Source organism: Acipenser ruthenus, chromosome 26 (assembly GCF_902713425.1).
Source record: "Acipenser ruthenus chromosome 26, fAciRut3.2 maternal haplotype, whole genome shotgun sequence".
In the NCBI taxonomy this organism is placed as follows: domain Eukaryota; kingdom Metazoa; phylum Chordata; class Actinopteri; order Acipenseriformes; family Acipenseridae; genus Acipenser; species Acipenser ruthenus.
Window position 1 is genome coordinate 17,732,827 of NC_081214.1, and position 22,670 is coordinate 17,755,496.

At 35.6% G+C, this 22,670-nt stretch overlaps 1 long non-coding RNA gene across 1 annotated transcript in view; it reads left to right on the forward strand.

The window, feature by feature from the left end:
- The first annotated feature begins 362 nt into the window (after positions 1–362).
- Positions 363–22,670, forward strand: part of LOC131701732 (uncharacterized) — a 52,462-nt gene continuing 30,154 nt past the window's right edge. The window contains exon 1 of the long non-coding RNA XR_009308976.1: positions 363–643. This is a non-coding gene — a long non-coding RNA (uncharacterized LOC131701732). The remainder of the gene's footprint in view (positions 644–22,670) is intronic.

The window sequence follows — 22,670 nt, forward strand, 5'->3', positions numbered from 1 at the left end:
GTACGGTAGTTCAAAGAGACAATTAAGACTACATTTCCCAAGAGTCTGTGGGGCAGGCTGGCTGTCAAAGCCAATAAAAAGGTATTAAAATGCCTATAAAAGGCTAATTGGTATTGTTTTATGGCGCGCGGGCCGTGGAATGGCAGTGTGTGCTGCACACTGGGAGAATGTGTGTTTTGTGGCTATTTTAACATAGCCACATGTTTAAAGTTTAAATGAGTATATTTAATTGTTTAATTGAGCCAGTCTCAGGATCACCTGTCTCTAATTCAATTATGTACACATGCCTGTAATTAGCAGGCAGGGATATAAGCAGGTCACAATGGTTGGTCTGGTTCTGTGTTAAGGTTAAGGCCTGAGGAGAGACCTGTGTGTGTGGAACCTGAAAGAAAGGGATTGTAATCCTTGGAAAGTATCTTTTTGTTACTGGCAAATGGTGTAGCCATCCAGTTGGTAGTTTAAGGACTTGGAAATGTTTAGATTAAGCGCTCCTTGATGGAGTTAGTTTTTTGTTTGTTTGTCAAGGAATACATATACAGGTACCATCCTGTTTCAACACAGTTTCGTTGGGTACGTTATGTTTTCTTATTCTTGAAGACAGCGGAGTCAAAACCACACGCCACAATATATAAAAACTGAACAGGTAAATCAGTAGTTTATTTCAACTACTTTCACAATCTTAACTATTGTACATTAATACAGATATTGCTTTGTGCATCTCAACAGTTGATCATTTTTAAAGTTTTGATTCATATCCTGAACCCTAACATTAATATGAAATATCCAATCCAAAATGCAACTTTTGCTGAAGGCAGATTTGAAAATTGCTGCTACTCTCTAAAATACCTGGCAAAATAATTGAAAACCAATTGAATGAATGCCAACTGAAAGTAAAAGAAATACATCAGACCACTAATTATAGTTAGCTTTGGTTTCTACTCTTTGTAGAAATATAATGCAACTTCTATAATTGGAATGCTTCCTTATGCAAGGCTGCTGTGTCTAAACAAGATTTCTTCATAGGATCACACACACAGCAGTATTGACAACATTGATATACGCAGGTAGATACTGTAATACAGGTATAATTAGATGTCACACATGTTTTTCTATATCATGCACCTTGGGTGCTATACTGTATTAGGCTTGCCACCTCTGAGACACAAAAGGGTCCTAGTGCCAAATTAGCTAATTACAAAAATGTTTTGGAGAAACATTGTACACACACAAAAAACACAATGTATGTATTTTTATGTTTTATCATTTTTTCCTATCCAGCAATGATGCAGTAAAGCTTCAAATAGATTGATGGATTGATAATTTGGGTAGATATACTACTGTAAGCTTTAGATGCACCAAAAAAAAGCCTAACTATATGCATCCCGGTATGATCACTGTGCTTTTCTGTCCCAAGTGAAAGAATAAATAAATACAGGCAGGTGGTAACTCTATCCTATATACAGAATTAGGACACTAGCTTGGTGCACATTCTATTATGAAAATACATATAAAAATGATTAAAAGGCATGGGACCTGTACACATTTAACCCTATAAAATAGTCTTAATGATAGCATAAATTATATATGAGTTCCAGTATATTACATTCCCTATCCAGGGACTGACAGGGTGCTATATTTCTTTCTTTGGTTGTGTCACATAATGTCTTAAGTTAGTCATGAGACCACCACCATAGTCACCAGCAGAAATCAGCAATATTAGAATGCATGTCCTGGTTGTTACACTTTATAAGGAAGAAGATACTTGCAGCCAAAATATTCGTAATGCACATGCATGAAGCATCCAGTGTGAGGAAAGCTTTAATGCTCAAACCATACTCTATTCACAGTGGCTACAGCTTGGTGATTATAGTGATTTTGACAACATTATTGCATAATAATCCCTATGGAAGGAACGCTCATCTCGAATGGCTGAGAGGATATTCACTGCCAGATTTGGACCTCCAGCCAAGCACTAAATTAACTAATTATGTAACAAAATATACAGACATATCTTGTTACCATGAGGAGATTTCCTAATTTTAGTTTTTCTTTTTGTGTATATGTATCTTTATTTTCTTCTTTACAGAGTAGCAAAAGATAGTACCATCAATAACAAAGGACGCTGCTTTTAAATCACAATCCGTATATATGAGGGATGACTTAAAATGAATTTAAAAGCTGCATTTTAAGAGCACAATCAGGTACTATCAGGTATACAAAATGTATAGTGGGAAGGCTTTGTAACACACAATCACTTTTCTGTTGATGTAAAGCAGAAATTACTTATTTCAAATGTATATATGTTATTATGGGTTAAAGAGTAAGTAGCAGGGTTCCAAAAAATATAGCATTACATCCCCACGTGTTACAGCTGTTCAAATAATGTACCTGTAATATTTCTTTTCATTGTTAACATCCTGACAACTTTTTATACTTAGAACTTAAAAATATGTTTCAAAGCTCTTTTCAAAATGGCCCCTCTGTGCAGTGTAAGAATTATTGTCCAAATTATCAAACAGGTAACACAGCAATAGAGATCCATGATGTGGTACGTAACAGAAAAGCCAGAGCTGCTGTGATTTAGAGGACAGATCTCAAACCTCAGTGCACTAGAGAGACCAGTGTAAAGCTACGTCTTGGTGCTTATCTTGGCGAGAGCCGAGTTCAAATCAGCATGAAGTTTTAACATCTACTCTCGTAAAATGGAAATCATAGTAACAATTAATGTAACAACTGTGGCAGTTATATGGGAGGATAGAGGAAAAATGTAGTGCAGGGGTGTGATAGAAGACTACATCACCCGGAATGCCTTAGGTTTGTAATTAGAGCCAGGAAGGGAAACACCTGGCTCTAATAGAATGAGGGACACCTGCCTGTAGTTAAGTAAGAATGTATAAAAGCAGGTCAGAAGTGTGTGTTAGCTGTCTGGAAAAAGGAAAAAAAATTGTATTTAATACTTGTATGTTTTGGTTACTGGAAAACAGGATAGCTGTCTGGTTATAGTTGGAACTTGTTAGTTTAAGCTAGTACTCCTTGGAGGAGTTACTTTTGTTCTGTTTGTATATTTTGTTTTGTTCCAGTGTTGGTTCTGAGTGAATAAGTGTTCAGGAAAGTGCTAAACTGCAGTTCTTGTTTCTGCAACTGTTTTATGATTGCAAACCTGCTTGGCCGGGGGCTTTACCACACAACCTTTACAATAATTAGAGTTATCAGTAACTCTATATCCCTTGTATGCACGTGTGAAAGTGTTAGTTTGACACCTATAGTTGAATAAATTGATACTATCAATAGCTTGTTCTATGTAATGTCCAGACCAAGTTTAATCACAATTAAATAAGTGCTTCCCTAGATGGGTGAAAAACTTTGTGTAACATACAGACGGACAAAAACGTTGCCTCTATATAGCCACATAGCCACTCTTTATAACTTGTTCTAAAGAAAAATGAATTGGCACACCTATGACTGCTAATAAGTATTGTAATTCTAATCAACCAGGTACAGATTGCAAATCTTATTTTCGAGTGTGACCTGTCTAAGAGACCACTGTACTTGTGTACCTAAAATACCTGAATCAGTCCTATTTGTTACCATCAGAAAATGTCATTGATGAAAAGAGATTGCTTGAAACATACAAACAGTTACAGCTGCAGAACATAGTCCTCCAAATCTGTTTTAGGATTTCAAATCTGATTTTGTTGATGCCAAGAGCTCCAATTAAATGTGTGCAAGTGACAAATGGAAACCACAGAACTCTAAGGCTGGGAATACAAACACATCTCTTTGGCTCCAAAGCTGTTAGCACTCGACACTAAACATCTCTGATTTGGTAAGTTGCTGAGATGTGAAGGTGAGAGGATTCTGGGGTTTGGCACTTTGGAAGCTACAGTATACGGTCATTGATGCACATCTGTATTTGTTGTCAGTTTTTAAACCACTAAAAACGCTGGCTTACTAATTAATATCTTGGGATCCCTCAATAATCATTCTACTCTCTAAACATTTGCAACTGATAATGAGCAAGCCATCTCACAAGTGCAGGGATACCCCAAGATTAACAGTATTCAATTTATCATATACAGCTAACTGGGGGTCTGCATTGATTGTAAAGGTAAGGATTATATTTTGTAGTTCTATATTACATGGTGGTCTTAAGATATTTTGTACATCAGACAACAAAAGCAACCTTTGATTATATTATCCTCAGAATAAGCTCGGGAGACGAAATGGTTGTGCTTTATAAGCTAAAAACCAAATTGGCTACAGTAGTCTGTCTGCTATTTGACATGCTGCTGTACAGTATGAACAGATACTACATCCCTGTGCTATTGGCAGACACAATTGTGTGGTTTATTGCATTCATTGTGTGTATTTATCACAATAAATTAAGCATTTCTTCTTGGGCTTTGCACAATAGCATTAGATACAGATGAGAAAAATAATAAAATAAAATGGTATTGGCTTCAATAGTCTACTTAAATCCAATGTCTCTCAGATAATTCCTATAGTTTTAAAATCCTTTTTAAAACCCTTATTAAATGTGTTACCATTTCCAATGCTCCACATACTAGTGTGCAGTTGAATTGTTTCTATGGAGCGTCTCTCGTCCACGTTGATCTGAAACTAGAGTACAGGTATTGAACCTTTTATGAAAGTTTAACGACAGAGTTAAATATTACTTCTCATCGCAGAGAGAAGACTGTTTTTACTGTAGGAAAATGGATTAAAAAAGAATGGATGATAATAATAATAATCCCCTATGCTATTACAAACCAGTTTCAGTTATGTCTCTAGTATTTACAAACAGCTTAGCTGAAGTTGCTTTTTAGTTTGTCAAACAGATGGCACTCGTACTCATTAAATTGCCTTTTGTTCCAGTATAGTATTTTTAGGTTGACATGAACTATTACAACAAAGGCACAGGTTACATACAAACTGAATGCATCAACACATGTCGAAGTGCCTTCACATTTTTACAAAAGAACTCAAAGTAATAAATCAGTGCCCCTTCTACCTTACAGCATCCAGGGACCAATTACAATACAGGTACAACCACACTGCTGTACTTTGGGCCAACAAACTCGCAGCTGTATGCACACAAAACAAACAAAAAAAAAAACCTAAAACATCAAAAGTTGCTGTGAGAGGTTAACATTTTCTCCTACAAATGTAAGTGTGTGGTTTAAAACTGTTCTGAAGTCACCTTACATGCCTGGCATTGTAATGTGAACTATTAATATATAAAATACTAACCAAGTTAGTGCCAGTATTCACTAAAATTGTTAATAGACTGCAAAGTATGCATTGGTGTGCTAATTCTTGGAGGATCTATATTGAGTACAGTGCTGGCATAAAGTCGCTTGGGGGTATATCCACACATGTTGTGGCTTAATGTATTTAGTTAGAATTCTGTTTTTGTTAGTGACACAGAGAAAGTCCTAATCATCACAATGACAAAAAAAAGCCCATAGGGACATTGTTGAAGCCCATATTGCATGGTTAATAACTGAGGGGTAGATGTACTAAAGTGTTGCGGCTGTTGCAAACCAGTCAAAAGTCTAGGGTGAAATGTACTAAACAAGTGCAATGCTGCTAGAAACTTTCAGGAATGGTTTGGGGCAGCAGTTTTTCTTTGCGGTTCAGCCTTAAATTAATATGTAATTATGGGCGTTCCTGCATACATTCGCAAAAATGAGGTCGCGATGGTCCAATGAGGGCTTCTCAAATATTATAATGGGATGTACTGACGCTGCTGGCAATTGCATCAATTAATTGCATCAATTTAAGAACTTTTGAAAGCATGTTATAAACAGTCACAATTTGCAAACATTTAAAAGGAAGTATGAAAAATATCCCCTAACAATGGCTGATGGATATTTCGTACCCGCATTACACTCTTCGATTTTAAATGAAGACCAAATTAAGCACCCTGCATTATCTTGCCCCTATGTCCTTTTTCTGTTACTGGCATTTCCCAATCCGCTTTTTCTCATGCATTGCCAGTTGTGCTTAATGCATTTGAGGCGAACCCCCAAATGCCTACTTTTCTCTAAAAGCAGGGTATACATACAAGCCTTGAAAACAAATTTCTATGACTTTTCTAATTTTCCCCAATGTGTTGGGGGCAACACATGTGTTAACCCTTCCAGCTCTTTCTGAGCATCTGTATAGGAATAGGAAACACACCTGTAAGTATCATAGCTTGTCAATGTGGCACCATGATCTATTTTGTGTTAACTGTCTATGCTAAGTAGGCCAAGTTAAAAATAATAATAAAAAAAAAACTGCTAAAATTTAGTTTCAACTTTAAAATAATCTTTTATTCGCTTTGTACACTAATGTGTACAATGCAGCAGCATGATTTATTTTGTGTTACCGGTAGCTACAGGCTAAAGTAAAAAGAGTGTGCTAGTATTCATTTAATTTTACTACTGTACTGTATAGTATACTTTATAGGCCTATCCAAAACACATTACTGTTATTTCAGCGCAATGATTTATACATTGAGCACTATACATGTACAGTATGTGTGTATGATTCAATTGTATTTGTAAACCTGACTCCACCTTATGTCGGACAAACGCGTCCGGTTTAGCGAGGGGCTACTGTATGATAGAAACACATTTATTTGGGGGTGATGGTGGGGGCCCCACTATAGAATCTGATGGGATTAAACTGCCTTTCATTATTCATTCAAAAAATGTCGCACGACTCTCGCAATGCTAGAGATCTCGCTATGAGGATGCAACAAATATTTTAATCAGTATATTGCGTCTCTTCATTTTCTCTTAGTACATACGACTAAATTAAATATTTTGCAAACTGTCGCAATGAAAATATAAATTGCGGTATGTTTGCGCTGCGACTGGCCTATCTTAGTACATCTACCCCTGAGTGTTAACAACACTGAGTGGTATAATGCTGAATGACTGAACTGACTCCCCCAAACACATCTTTATAGTTTCTTGAAGTTAATTAACCATGCATGCCATGTGCACATACAGGCTTCAACAGTCCCCTCAATGGACATTTTTTCTTTATTGCATCTTTGTTCCCAATTCCAGCCCTGGTAAATGTTCACAGATTGTTTTCAGAAATGTTTATTTAATTTGTGTGCTTATACGTCAGGATAAAACATGTCTTCTGATGGTGTCTATTAGAGTCATGATTGCAAGCGTTTTTGCATACACCTAGTTTATCATTTTTAATACTGAGACAAACTTATTGCAATAAAGCCGATAACAGAAATACAGTATGTACTTCTATGTTTGAGGGATACATAAACAAAAACGATATTCTTAAAGTAGGACTTCATAAGAAAGAAATGATGCTGTCCCTGCAGTATTGCCCAAGCAGAACTATCCGCTCAAAAGCATAGCGTGTCCTTGGGACTGTCAACCCTTTTAAGGTTGGGATTCCCCTGAGCTGGTGAGTACTGCAGTAGATTTGTCTACCATGTCAGAAGGCCACTTACAGCAAATTAACTTGCTTTAAGAACCTAGAACAGGAATTGGGGCTAAATGTGGTTTATCCCAAGCAGAACACAAAAGTCCTTGCTTTTATACCAGAACTTCGACTTCTGGGATAGCCAACCACTGCTGTTGTAAAATTGATGTTGACTTGCAAAGTGAATTTGTATGTTAATTCCTGACCAAACCATAAAGGTATCATGAAGACCCACTGCCTATTTCTATGTAATCTATAACAGGCATTTGTTTGTTGCATGGCATGCCAGTGCTTGCAGCTCTGTTCAGAATCAGAGGCGTTATGGCATTCCAGCATTTGGAAGCACTGTGGTCTCAATGTAGACTCAAGCTACGAATTATAACCGACCATGTTTTAACCCCTTGCATTCCCTTAATTGCTACTGTATGTGGATGCAATTTCATTTTACGCTTACTGGTACTGTTGCCTCAATCAAACTCTGGAAAGACAGTAGGAGTCTTCTAATTTTGGAAAGCTCTTGTTGGTATTGCCAACTTGGTTTTATCTTTAAAAAAAAATACATGTGTATTGCTGTACTGAAAAAAAACATTACACTTTATAAAAGTTTTCTATGGTAAATTTCCAGTAATATTAGTTTATGCATTTACAATACTTTTAGCATGTTTAAACACATATATTTATTTATTGCATTTATATAGTGCTTTTTTTAACTGAGACAATGGCATCTCATATCTACATATTTTGCAATATATTACTCTTGATTAAATGATTCTAGCTGCAAACTTCCAAAATGTAGTATTATTTTTTTTTATTATTATTTTTTATAGGATGTATTCAAGATTGATTACCAAGCGAAGCATTGATACATTTCCTGTGTTACTGCAACAAATTAAAAGTTGCACTTCACTAAAATTAAGTATTTTTAGATCTGCGTGCCCTGGGTTTTGAAAGTTCTAAAGTGTTGATTGAGTTCAGCATATTTTCCACACAGATTGTTTCATGGCAGGATCTCTCTCGAGTCCTCTAACACTGACAACAGACTCTGCTCTTGGATCTTCTGGCCTAGCAATTCTCCCATCTGGGAACTGAAATAAGGATTCTGTTTTTTTTATTTATTTATTTTATTTATTTATTTTATTCTTCCAAACAGACAAGTGTAGCAGCAGTCTTGGCACCATTAGCAGTGACATCACAATGGAACCAAATGGATGCCACCGATAATGGACTCGGTATTAATTGAACCCTTTACCAACCCTTTCATGTACATAATGCACCAGTTAACAAGCTGTGGCATGGTTACTATATAAGGGCAACATAAATACAGTACTGTAATGAAATACTGTTTAACTGCTGTTCGCACAGACCCTGATTAGCACTATATCTTGGCACTACCTCATGTTACACTAGAATATGATTAATGGGTAAATGTTTACTTACCTTCTATAGTTTAGCCTTCTGTGCTTTTTCAGAAGCCAGGCATTGCATTTTACAAGACAATATATATAAAGTTTGACCACTGCACCTTTAACTGCCTAAAATGCCCACCATTCGTCACGAGAAAAGTTTCCATCAAAATAATAAAATTGCAGAATGCAGCATTTCCTCGGGTAAACACAATGCTTCTTGATGGATGGCCTCCATTTTGGTTAGAAATAGTTTTTACATTGCAGCAGAGCATAGAGTCAAGCTGCTTTATAATGACCCAGTACATTTCTTGAAGCTTGTGATTTACAAAGATAATTAAGGTTTATTACTGCTGCATGTGTATAGGGATACATTTAAAACACTGCACACCTTACATAAATGGAGTGGATTTTATTGATTGGAATGTTTGTTTAGAGTACATTTTGGGTTGTTCCTCCCGAAATAGTTTCTAAAAATCCATTAAAAAAAGTGCACATTAACAGTTTTGCAAAATACATGCTATGCAGTTTCTGGGGGTAACACAATGTTTTTGTTATTCTCCATCACATTGAGGGAGATATAAATTGGCAGTCCATTGAAGTAAAAGTAACAGGCAATGTTGTGTGATACACTGCTCTTACGGATTCTGACCCCTGTTGGTAAGGTGAGGTTAAAAGTTCCATGACCATGCATGGAACAGGCATGGCTCTTTTTTTTTTTTTCATAGTATTTAACGTGCTTGTTTGCTATTTGTATGGTTGCCAATTTGCACCCAGCCTCCACCTTATTACATATGCCATAATGGACAGCATCCATCTGCATACTACCTGAGTTTTTGTTCATGTGAAATGTGTGTCAGATTTTAAGTTGGATATCTTGTAATCGAGTGTTTTGGGTCACTAGCAAGGTTTCTTTGCAGCAGTGTTTTTCCACACGAGTAGACTATGGGAGTACCTGGTTAGATATGAGAACCAAGAAGAGGCTGGCAACTTGCACCCTAAATAGAGCAACAGTACAAACACTTTTAAATTAATATAGATATATCATCATGAATCTACAATGTAAATGTTTTCTTCTGCTCATTGTTGCATCATTGTTGAACTTCAAATTACACATCTTCAGAACTTTACAGTGACAAGCTCGCTTTCCTATTTGAAGCTGGATTCATTATAATCACAAAGAGAGGTTGCTGCTATTACATTATTATAGCATTATTCAAATGCCCTTCTCTTTACAAATAGCATTTGAAGTACCTCAGTGAATCATGCAGTGTTTTTGTTATCTGTCACCTGTAGCTTGTTTAATTTGTGAAGCACGACATTTGTCATTCTTGTCATACTCCGAATAATGAAGATATTCTGGTGAAATAAGTACTTCTAAAAACAACCTGTCTTCATTTTGATTAAATATTTATTTCCCATTTTTTGTTTCATTTCCTTATGTCTTAAGCTTGTACTACATTTTGAAAAATAAAGGCACTCTTTTAGACAATGCTATTTGCTATCTATGACTTTCAGTGAAAGACAAGAGGCCAAGGAAATGGGTAATATTGTGGGCATAACAAGTGTTTAAGTTCAGGAACGTTTTGAATAACCCTTCTTGACGTATGTAATGTAATTATTTGCTTTATGGAGCAAATAGATTCCTGTAATACTTTTTTTTTTTTGAGTCCTTGTTTGTTCAAATAAAGAGAGAAAAAAGGGTGTGAATTGTTATGTTTTTATACACAAGAAACCTGCAAGATATGTGTTTTGCCACCAAATGCAAAACTGCTGAAGACAACATTAAATAATAAGTTAGCAGAGCAAAGTAGCCCACATAACCACTGAGGGTGCTAACACGCTAGTCTCTCTGTGGACACTTAAGTCTGGGATACATCGACCACCCAAGGACTTTTGAAACCTGAAGGCAAAAATAGTCTGAATTCAGGCTTGCAAAATGTTATCAGCTATTGGCATGAACAGATTGACATCTGCCAACAACAGAATGGTGCTCACTTTGAGCATCTAATGCATTGAACGGGTAAGTATTATTTTCTCCTGATTTACTTGATTCCCCCCTCCCCCAGCCTCAATATTATACAATGTATTAATAGACTGGAAATTGTATTAACTTAATGATAATCAAGCTGTAGCACAATTCTACATTCTCTAATTAAAACCCAGATCAAACACACATCATACACATTGACCTGATTCTATGGCTGTTTGCAGCTGTCTGCAGCACTGGCTCCAGCAGCAAGTGTGTCAGGTGAACATGGCTCAGATTAGAGCACTGTGGAGGGAATAGACGGAACCATCGATCTTCCTGACTCCAGATGCACACGATTGCATCTCCTGCCTTCCTAAGTAGCGCGTGTGAGGTGATTGAACAATCAGCACCATTACCCCTGAGGAATATAAATCCCAATCTAGCCACTCAGCACACAGGCTGCCATGCTCCAGGGCTTGGTGCAAACTGCAGTGTCCCAGATAGCTAGAAACTCTGGGTGCTGAAAGCATTAATAACTTATTTATATTTATGAGGCAACATGTAACTCTTCCTAACAATGATTGAAATGCAATGAAGTTCATATTTTGATTTTCAGTAACCGTAGGGTAAGGAAACATTATCCTAATCACGTTTTTTTAAAGAATTTCTAATTCAACACAGAATGTTGCTCTAACATCTGCATTTGCATATTCATGGTACACTATGTAAAATGCAGAATCGGCCCTTTTCCACCAGGAAACAGGAAACTGATATTTCAAGTCGTAAATGACTTATTTTCAAATAAATATGATTACCTATTTTGCTTGTAGGACACAGTTCGAGTATGTGTTACAAAAGTAAAAAAAGGTAACCTTTTGAATCATTTTCCAGGTCGGCTACAGTTCACCAGTTTCCTTTGACATTAAATAAATGAAAACAGTTCAAACACACACCAAATTTAAATGTTCATTTTCTGAACTACATAGAAATGCATACATGTCAATCATCAATTATAAATCAGTTATTAGCCTATACCTTGATGATTAAGTATTTGTGTCTATTACCTTTACCAGTTTGGTGAAGTGTGATTGCAGATAATTACACCTATTAATCTGTGTTGTTAATCTTTGATACATTTTATGATGACCAAATAACTTAGTTGGGCTTCAGAGTTGTTAAATCAGCATTCTGGTTTGTTTCCCCCTGGCTGGGTGTTGAACATTACCAGTCAGTATTTCATGACCAAAGAATTCCATGTTGAAGTAAAAATATATTAGTTGTGACTGCAGTGGTACTGGGGTAACAGTGACGAACAAATACTCCACCCAGTTGTTAGGAGTTACTAAGAAATAAGTAACAACAGTGCAGTGCTTGAGTCCCAAACAAAAAAGTGCCAGAACGCACCACATAATTTCAACAAGTTTGGGGGACATATAAATTGTTCCTATTTACAAAAGACAGCAACACATTGTCTTATCTCTTCATAAAATGTAAAATGTTTCTGCTGAATAAAAAAATTGCAACAGATAAATATTTGTTTTAACTGTCTTACCTTATTCTCTGTACACATGCAGTGTGTTAGCAAAGCTTGATTCCATGTCGCTCAAGAATGTGTCAAGATTTTGTTTTGCAGCGTATGTGAGTAATTGTTTAATTTCTCATAACATACTCATAGCAAGTTGAATGGTTGACGTGAGTGAGTTTAAAAGTAGACACCCAGAATAATTACATAACCCTTCTATAGATTCCTCGGAATTTTGGCAATGTTTTATTATAAAAGACATAGCCAAATAAATAAATAAATCCATAATTACAATTTTTTTATTATTATTATTTTTTATTTTATTTTAAACCAGTCAAATCATTCTTTCACCAAACATTGTAAAAGTAGTAACGGTAATAATAACATTTTATAATGTGTAATGAAAAAGGGCAGAGCTTGAATGGAACATTGTTATTTAAAATGAATGATCTGGCCACAATCATATCAAACAGATTTTCAGATATTCAATACCCAGTACTACTAGGGCTTGGGGTCTACCTTCCCAACATGGTCAACAACCAGAAAGTAATGCCCCCCCCCCCCAAAGATAAGTTGACATAAGGGTGGCATGTTAGAGCATCATGCATAGATTAATAATATGTTTGCAATAATGTTTTATCAAGCAATATCTACAATCTTATATCTTAGATTTGAAGGTCAGCTCCTTAATTAAGCTTATGAAAGGGATATTGCAAATGTAATAATTTGCGAGATACTGGTTTCAGGGTCGAATTGTTCATTAAATACCTCCAGGTGCATTCCCATATGGACTAGTTGAGAAGGAATATATAAATTGCTGCCACACTAAATCTGGACTGCTCTCTTTAAGCTGAGGCCAAAATAGAAATTATGCTGCTGTATTTAATTTAAAAAAAAAGAGATTACCTTAAAGCAATTACTTCATTAAAATACATTGCATAATTTATGTACACATGCATTCGTTGTGTAGTTGGAAAAGTGGTTCACTTCAGTTTTTGGTCTGTCTGGGATTTCCTGCTTCATTCATTTTAAATAACTTCGTTTTCAAAGAAAGGGTAATATTTATTTAAAATATATATATATATATATGTTTAAGCATGGCCTTCACAGTCTGATGTGCTTTAAATACATTATATAAACAGTAAAAACAAAAGGATCAAAACAGAATTTACATTTGATTTTAACCCAGCTGTATGTCTATAAAAGTTGCTGTCCAGCAAAGGTTTATTATTTAATTATGCTAAAACAACATGAGTCAATAGGTAATCTTTGAAGCCATTATAAAATAAATGCAGTCTCTTGACGTTTATTAATACATGAAACAAAATAGTAAATATGGGTGTGCCGAGTAACAAGTAAATATGAGTACCTGTAACGAGTTTGACAAGTACAAAAAATACACCATTGTGAAGCGTATAACTAGTCTTCTTTTCAGGACCACTGTATTAATTTGTATCGTGTTTTTTCCCCCATTACGTTAATGTGATATTGAAATAGACAAAATTAGCATACTGACATATACGTATTCTGTGAATAGAATGTAATGCAAGGTGTAGGACAAGATACTATGATTTATATTTATTATTTGTACTCCTAAATCTGTATTATGGCTGGACATATAATATAATGTAATAGTCAAATATAGGACATAGGGGGTGTTATTTTTTATATACATTCAAGTTTGTTGTATATTTCCCAGCAGGCAGTAATAATTTGGGGAGCAAACACATGGTTCACTTCAGTGTGCTTCCTAGTATCCACCACCTCCCTTTCAGTAGCCCAACAAAAGTATTAATAAAGCAGGGACGATCAATCAACAAATCAGATCTTTAATAACCATTTGCGTCAAACACGATGACATGCAGATTCTCTCTCGTGAAACTGTTCTTTGGACATGTAAGCAGTATTTTGGGGACTTTCATTGTAAACAGCATGAGAATCGAACTGGGCCTGACGCGGCTAATTTAAATATAACCCACCTCCCCCTTCCCTTCATTTGCATAGCATTCCGGGGGAAAGTAGGCGTTCCCAGGAAAATTGGAGACTAAATATAAATGCAAAAAGGTACCATGTCCAAGTGTATTTCATGAGACAGAAATGTCTTGAGAAAAAGCAAACACTAATGTGAATTAACCCAATGAGGTGTGTCTGTTTCTCCATGAGATGCTAAAGAATGGGGTCCTGCCATACAGAGCTGCCATTCAACAGAGCTGACCCATACTTTTTGGATGTTATGCAGCCACAGACTATTACTGAGGCTGGCATCTCCACACTCTGGTCTTTGTTCAGCTCATCATAAATGACAGGACAATTAGACTTGTGACAGAGTTTTGAGTGTGTTCTGTGAACCGTTGAGGTCCATTAAACTTGGCTGATCGGATAATATAAACTGAAAGTGACAATGTTCAACTAGAAAAAAAAACAGGGTGCTGCAATAGAATTGTCCTGCATTGTGCATAAGACTTTTGACAAAAAATAAATAGGTTAGGCAGCCCACACAGCACTGATTTCATTCTGACATTATGGCATATCTCAAAAGACATATAATCCAAAATATGCCAGTTTGGAAAACTGGTAATTGAAAACGTTATAGTTGACAACTTATTGAGCTATAGTGATCATTACCATTTTTTGTAACAAAGTTTTATGTAACATAATTCTATTGTGGTGGAGTTCGGATGAACAAGCTTTGTGACTGCAGTTTCCACGTTTTAAAACATCCAAAATATGCACTAAATTTAAATTTAATGTGTAAAAATACGTATATCAATTTTGCTGCACAGCTTGTCTGCCTCCTCTCCTGCCTCCCCACTTCCACTAACAACTACGTCTCCCAGAATACAATGTCTTCAGTTACTATGAAACTGTACACAAGAAAAAACAACCCAGCAAACATTACTCAGTCTTTGGCTTGCCCTATTGTCTTCACAGTAAGAATAAGACGATATTTGAAGCTGTACATGTTGAAGCGTAAACATCCTAGTCCACCTACAAATCCAACTGGAGCCATCGTCCAAGGCAACCACTAAAAAAAGGTGCCTATAATATTAAATTAACTGTTTTATAACTTATTAATGCATGTCCTTATTTTATGTATCTGTATGGCTTTGTATTCAAGTTAACATGTTCACTTAGTTTACATCGAAAATAAATGTGCTGAGCCAATAAAGAACCTTGAAAGGCTATTTTTTTTTAATACCTACCCCTTTACCGTTAAAGATTGCACAGTATGTATCGAGATTACTCATGACTTCAAGGTAATATTTCATTTTACCCCCTGAAATACATTTTACCATCTGTGCTAAAATTAGAGGGCAAGTTACTCCCAGACCAAAAACCTTATCTGGAGCGCTGTCTGGACAGTTTTAGTCTCTGTAGACAAGTTATAATAAATACAGCATGTGTCACACTTTAATTTTAATTACAGTTCCTAAATGTAGTCATTTCTCCATGTTTGACATAATGTATTAATTTTGTTCTTCTACGATAATTATATTGGGACATACGAAAAAAGGGTCTAATCTAGTGTAGCACTTCCTACTAAAGGGTGTGTGCAAATCCAGAAGCACACATTAAATTTGTAGTCAAACTACGTCACCGTCTAAAAGGATAAAAGGAGGTGAACTCCCAGACCAATTCCAGCAGAGATTCCAAATAGCAGCTAAACGCTATGTCTTATGGCACTAAATAGACAACAAAACGTGTCATTAGACACAGCCCATCGAAACAGCACCAGGAAGGTTATTATACCTTCTAACCACGTATCATACTTTGCTCGATAACACTTGTTTTCTCAATTCAAGCAAACACATATCTACCCGCTATGCATTAAAGCCACTCTGCTGTCTTCCTGTTTCAGGAGTTCCTCTTGAATGGGGGGTCCTCTCCTTCACAGCAGTCCTGCAATATTTAAAAGCTACAGGGAGATTTGAGGGGGCAGGCGATTGGAGGGGCAGACTGTCAACCAGCCAATTGATGTAGTTTACCATGGCAACAGAGGTCACTGGTCGGAGATCATTCTTATTAGCCAATCGATGGTGCTCTAGCAAATGGCCATGCGAATGAGACATGTAAACAAAACAGAAGAACAGAAAAGCAGCATTAGTGCTCATAACAAAAATCTAAATAAATAAAATGCAATAACAAAAACGTGAATCGTGATTAAATATATAAAACAAGATATTAGGTGACACTAACAATAAGAAAAGGCAATATGCCTATTACAAACATATTACATGTACAGAATATATGATTTTCTTTATATGGTAGTTTTAAAGCCACACTACTTTAATTAATGTATTTTATTACATCTAGTGCAGCACAATTTTATCAGGGCAATCCAATCTTAAATTAGTTTTGTTCGTTGATGCGTTTTGTTAAATAGTACACTACCTATCCTGCTGTGCCATGGTAAAATGTCCATGTTCCATTAAAATGTTTGTTTAATTGTGGTGGGTCCTCTCCTACATCTTAGGTCTTGGGCACTTTATTAAAAACACACCTCAAATTGGTGCAGTAAAAGTCACTTTATCTCATGATGTGGTCAATGTTGATAGTATATAAGGGAGGGAGAACGAGAGATCTGCAGTTTAAACGCTGAAGCACGCTTTTATTAAACACAATAGAAAGGTTAAACAAACATAAAAACAATGCAAAAAAAAGGAACATGCACCTAAGCAACAGCTATCTCGACTGGGACTTGATTTAATGATCAATTTATTTAATCAAGACCCAGCCACATCCCTGCAAAATTTAAATTCAAAATAATGAAAGTTTACTAAAACACACTATGTACATGTGCAGGGCTTCTGCCCGGTCACCAAGACCCTGAGTAACAATTCAACAATTTACAATATGGGCAGAGCTAAAGGCTGAAGTGTATTTGTAAGGGTCATGTTTATACGTGCCCATCTGATTGGTGCACCATTATCTGCAATGGGTGGGTACTGTATCCTTCATCTTCAAGGAGTAGCAAACTCTTTGCTGCTGCAATGGTGTTGGCCACTCCTCCTATTTTTGTGTTTCTGCAAATTTAAGTTGCTTATTAAACCAGAATCTAAGTCATTAATGTAGATTAGGAAGAGCAGAGAACCTAATACTGTGGTACTCCACTGGTTATCTCGCTCCATTTTGAGGTTTCTTCTCTAATCAGCACATTCTGTTTTCTACATGTTAACCACTCCCTAATCCATGTGCATGCATTTCCTTGAATCCCTACTGCGTTCAGTTTGAGAATTAATCTTTTATGAGGTACTTTGTCAAAAGCTTTCTGGAAATCTAAATAAACCATGTCATATGCTTTGAAAATATCCATTGTCGATTTTGCATCCTCAAAGAAATCAAGCAGGTGAGTTAGACACGATCTTCTTTTCCTAAAACTGACTGTCTCCCAGGATACTGTTACCATATAGATAATTTTCCCACTTGCATCTTATTATAGTTTCCATAAGTTTACATATAATAGAAGTCAGGCTTATTGGTCTGTAGTTACCTGGTTCGGTTTTGTCTCCCTTTTTGTGGATTGGCATTACGTTTGCAATTCTCCAGTCTCTCAGTACAACTCCTGTCTCGAGACTGTTGTATGATCTTAGTTAGCAGTTTGTAAATAACTTCTTTCATTTCTTTGAGTACTATTGGGAGGATCTCATCCGGCCCAGGGGATTTGTTTATTTTAGGAGCTCCTAGTCCAGTTAACACTTCTGCCTCTGTTATGCTAAAGTTATTTTAAACTGGATACAAAGCTTTTGATCAGTTTTGTCTGTTTCATCGGGGTTTTACAAAGAATTTGAACCATTTATGTGTTTTATCTCAGGGATAAAAGGCAAAGTAGTAACATGTGGTATTTGACTCCAGTAGTGTGACAGAGTTTCCTTATGTAATAGAGACCATTAGGTTTGCACAAATCACCCACTGCCTGTGAGAAAACAGAGGAAATGGAAGCATTTCCATATCATCAATATCCCAGAGACCTGCAATATGAATGGCATAACTGTGTTCTTATATTCAACCTATCACCACTTCATTTTCATGCAGACCAAGCCAAGGAACCCAAGTGTCTAAGAGGAGAATAAGGCTTCTGGTGATTTAATGGCTTGTAAGAAGGTGCTTGTTCTAGTTCTGCCAGCTTCTATTAGTATACATAGTGGTTCAGTTATAGAATTGAACATAAATGGTGAACTTATTTTCATTATAAATCACTGCATCAATACACTACCCTTTAAAAGTACCGGGACAATGAATAAATGCAGGTTACTGGGACAGTGAATAAATGCAGGTTACTGGGACAATGAATAGATGCAGATGGTGGCATTTTTTCCCACAATCACATCCCTTGTTCAAGTAAAATCTGTGTGACATAAAATAGGCAGCATTTGTTATTTCCTAAATGGGTTTATTTCACAGTGAATTTCAGTTATTTAGTTATTGTTCATGTATAATGTTATAGAACCCTTTAGCATTGTCACAGTTTACTAAACAATTCTACCTGTCAAGGACTTTCACTCAATGTAGGTCTGACATGTGCTGGTTTAAAAAAAAAAAAAAAAAAATGTTATAGTACACAATACATATCAATCATTTGTAGGTAAATAAAACTGTATTTTTTCACTTGAGAGTGAAACTGTCCCACCCCTTTTAACACTTTTAAAAAATAAATTCTGTCATAAACCAACCAGCTGCTTCCCCTGGACCGATATGCTTTGATCCCGAAGACACAGCTGAGGTGAAATTACCAAAGAATTAAAACAGTAATAGACCACCTGAAAGTAAGACATGCAAAGTGAGAATGTTCTTTTACCTAGTGGAAGCAAATCTTTTTTAATTAAAATAAAAATGCAAGTTTGCTATTACATGCCTATATTTCAGAATTGCACTTGTGAGACCTGCATAGTCAATGGAAGCGCAGGACTTAAATGATTTATGAAATTATTTAATTAGATATTATTGCTTTTGTAAGTTGTTCCGAAGGCAGCAAAGCTAATTTTTAACCTCTTATTTATCAGAAATTGCTTTAGTTGTGGCAACAACCTTGACTAATAATGAAATGACAGATTCTAGATACTCAAACACAAATAAAGTTGAACAAATGCACTCTTAAAATCACCAGTATTCCACCTATCTAAGCACTTTATTTCACCTAATATGTTACCAAATGTGTGACAAATATATGTCCAAGGTAACATCTGCAACCGTTTTCAATTAAACCATTTTATTTGTAATTAGCAATGAGTGTAAATCCAACAGTGGTGTAATTTTAAATAGAAGTAGCTTTGAACATGTGAATATATGTATTTTATTTACATAGAACAACCACTGTCTTTCTTATTTTATGTATGTACTGTGGTATTGCACACATGTAAATGTTTTAACCGATTTCACATTAATGTGCTGTAGTTGTTTTATTTCACCATTTTGTGGAAATATATTTGGACTTTAAAACCATAGTACATGATTTACTAGAAAGACAATACTAACCGTAGTGACAACAGGTTTAATTGACTTGAATCACAGGGGAGACGGTTGCTTTAAATACGTATCTACCAGGCTTTAACCTGAACTTTACAAGCCACTTGTGGTATATGAATTGCTAGATTATGCAGTCATTTTACAGAATTCTACCTCTTCTCTGTTTTCTCTTTAATTAAATTGATGGATAATAAAATCCCAAGATATTTGTACCTTTATTGTTGTCAACAAAACATTAATCACTTTCTTGCAAAAGGGCAAACATATTGCAGATTTGGAACATAAAGTGCTGATTGTGTCTCCTAGACTGTCACTCTTTGTTTGCAGTGCTCATCACTTTCTTCACCATGTTATAATAGGGGTTTAGGTAACTGGTTTAATAGTCTGCTAAATTAAATCCCCTGCTTTATTTTTTGGTTGACGTGTGAAGGATTTAAAATCGACAAATGTGTTACTTAAAGGTATACTTTTATACCCGCTGAATTTCCATGATATTAATGTATATGTTAACTGTCCCATGATATGTGCTATTAATATTTGTATGTTTTTTACACAGTAAAGATTGGTTATTTCACGGCACACTATGGTCTTAAAATAGGTATAAAATATATTTATTAAAGCTGAAAAGCAGCAATGTCTTATTCAAAATGGATGCATTTTCTCTACAATTACTAAACATCAAATGTTCTGCAATACTCAGCAACACTACATTAAAGAATATTTCATTTTTTATGAAACACCTGCCCTAGTACTGTTATTAGGGCATAAGGCCATTAGTTTATAACTATCTAGACAATAAAACGTTACACAAAGCTGAACTAGTGTCCAGATACACGACCGCCTTTCTGTACGTGTTTGGCAGAGATACACCTTGGCTTGCTACATTATGTTAATATCATAGAGAACATAAATAAGTTATGCAGTTGTTAACATTTTGTCCTGATTATTGCTCCACAGGCAATACTTATATGCTGAATATGTTTGCTATATACAGTCGGTGCCACTTTGTCAGGACTCCTTGGGAGATGTAAAAATAAGCAGCTGTCCCAATTAAACGAGAGGCATTTGAGACAACCTTAGTCACACTTTTTGGTTTACAAAATTAAATGTCAAATACATACTTTAAAATGCGAGTACATTTTTTTTAATCCTTAACAAAATGAATCACTGTTTTTTATTTCTACATGAAATGAAAAAGATTGAAATCACATCTTTTCACAAGGTCACGGACCTGCAATGTTGACACACCATAGCAGCCTGAGAAACCACAGGAGACTCCTGGTTTACCCAATTCACTGCGTAATCCTGTACTCACTGCACTGTGCCACGCAAACCTGTCTTGCTCTGAAAAGCGATCTCTGTTCATTATTTCAAAATACTGTATCGGAATTAAACGAAATGATGTCCCAATTAAATTGCATCAATAGCATTGGGAAGAACTGTCTCCCAGAGTTGTATCCAATTTAAGCAGAAATCCTGATCAGGCGGCGCCGGCTGTATTTTCTTCCAGTTTTCTGAACATCCATTGATAAACATTTGACCCTATGCATTTAGGCTTATTTATTGTCTCCCTGTTCTCAGCAGTTTTAATTATGCTGAAACAATTTCATTTTTCAGATATAAATCCATTACTTTAGCATGACATGTCACATATTTTATTTTTCCTTTTAATACAATGCAGATCAGTCAGTGCACTATCTGGCACTATAAATAAACATTTGTCTTGTTCTCTTAATTTATCAACTACTTAGTTAAATTATATCTGCCTCTCTAAATGCCTAATTATTCCTTCTGTGATGCATGAAAGGAATAGTTAAAATGCCAGGGGGGTGAGAAAAGTGGACTTCAAAGAAGTACCATTATGTACTCTTGAATGCATTTCAAGCTAAAATAATACATGATGATTTAAGCAATTAGTATTTAAAAAGGATAACCAGGAGTGTCTCCTCTGAGACAGAATAGGTTTTTAAAACTGATTGTAAAATAGAACCGCATCACAAAAGTAGTAATATAACAGTATGAAACATTGAGAAAACAAGCCCCCCTTCAACAATTTCCTGATGGAGTTGGTTAGAATAATCCCATTTAGTTTTGGGGGGAAAAAAGTGAAATGTGGCAGAATAACAAGATTATAAGGCTTTCGCCATTGTTCATTTTTATTTATTCTGCAATGCATAAAAGGAACAGTTAAAATAATTGCAAGCGGGTGGAAAAAGTGGGTGGATTTCAAAGCATCTCTCCTACAAAAGTACCAGCTTGTTCTCTTAAATGCATTTCAAGCTGAAATAATAAATGTTGATTTAAGCAGTTAGGATTGAAAGGTTAACCAACAGTGTCTTCTCTCAGATGGAATTGGTTTTTAAAAAGACACCTGATTTTAAAATGTGACTGTATAAAAAAAAATGGTCCTAAAATACGGAGACCTTGAGAAACTGACTTTCCTGGTGGATTTTGTTGGATAAAAGCAATCTAGTTGTGGAAAACACAAACAGTTAAATGTGATAGATATAGATATAGATTATATATCTCTATTTAATTTAGCACCCGCTGTACATTTCAATTATTCAATTTTATGTCTTATGTCTTTATGAAAAAGTGTGGGGATCGTGACTTTTTTCACGATCGAAACCGATTTTCCCTTCCCAAGTTTAATCGCAGCAAAAACCCTTCTGTAATTTCTTTTCTGGTGCTTAACCACTTATATTCTGCCTACCATATCTGGTACATCCTCAAAGACACTCACTCAGTGCTTTAAACATGTTTAAAAAAATAAAAATAAAACACCGGATTGTCGTTTTTTCACTCGGGATCGATCATCTAGAAGCTTTTACAGATAAAATGTGGTTGTGGTTTTAATTTCATTATG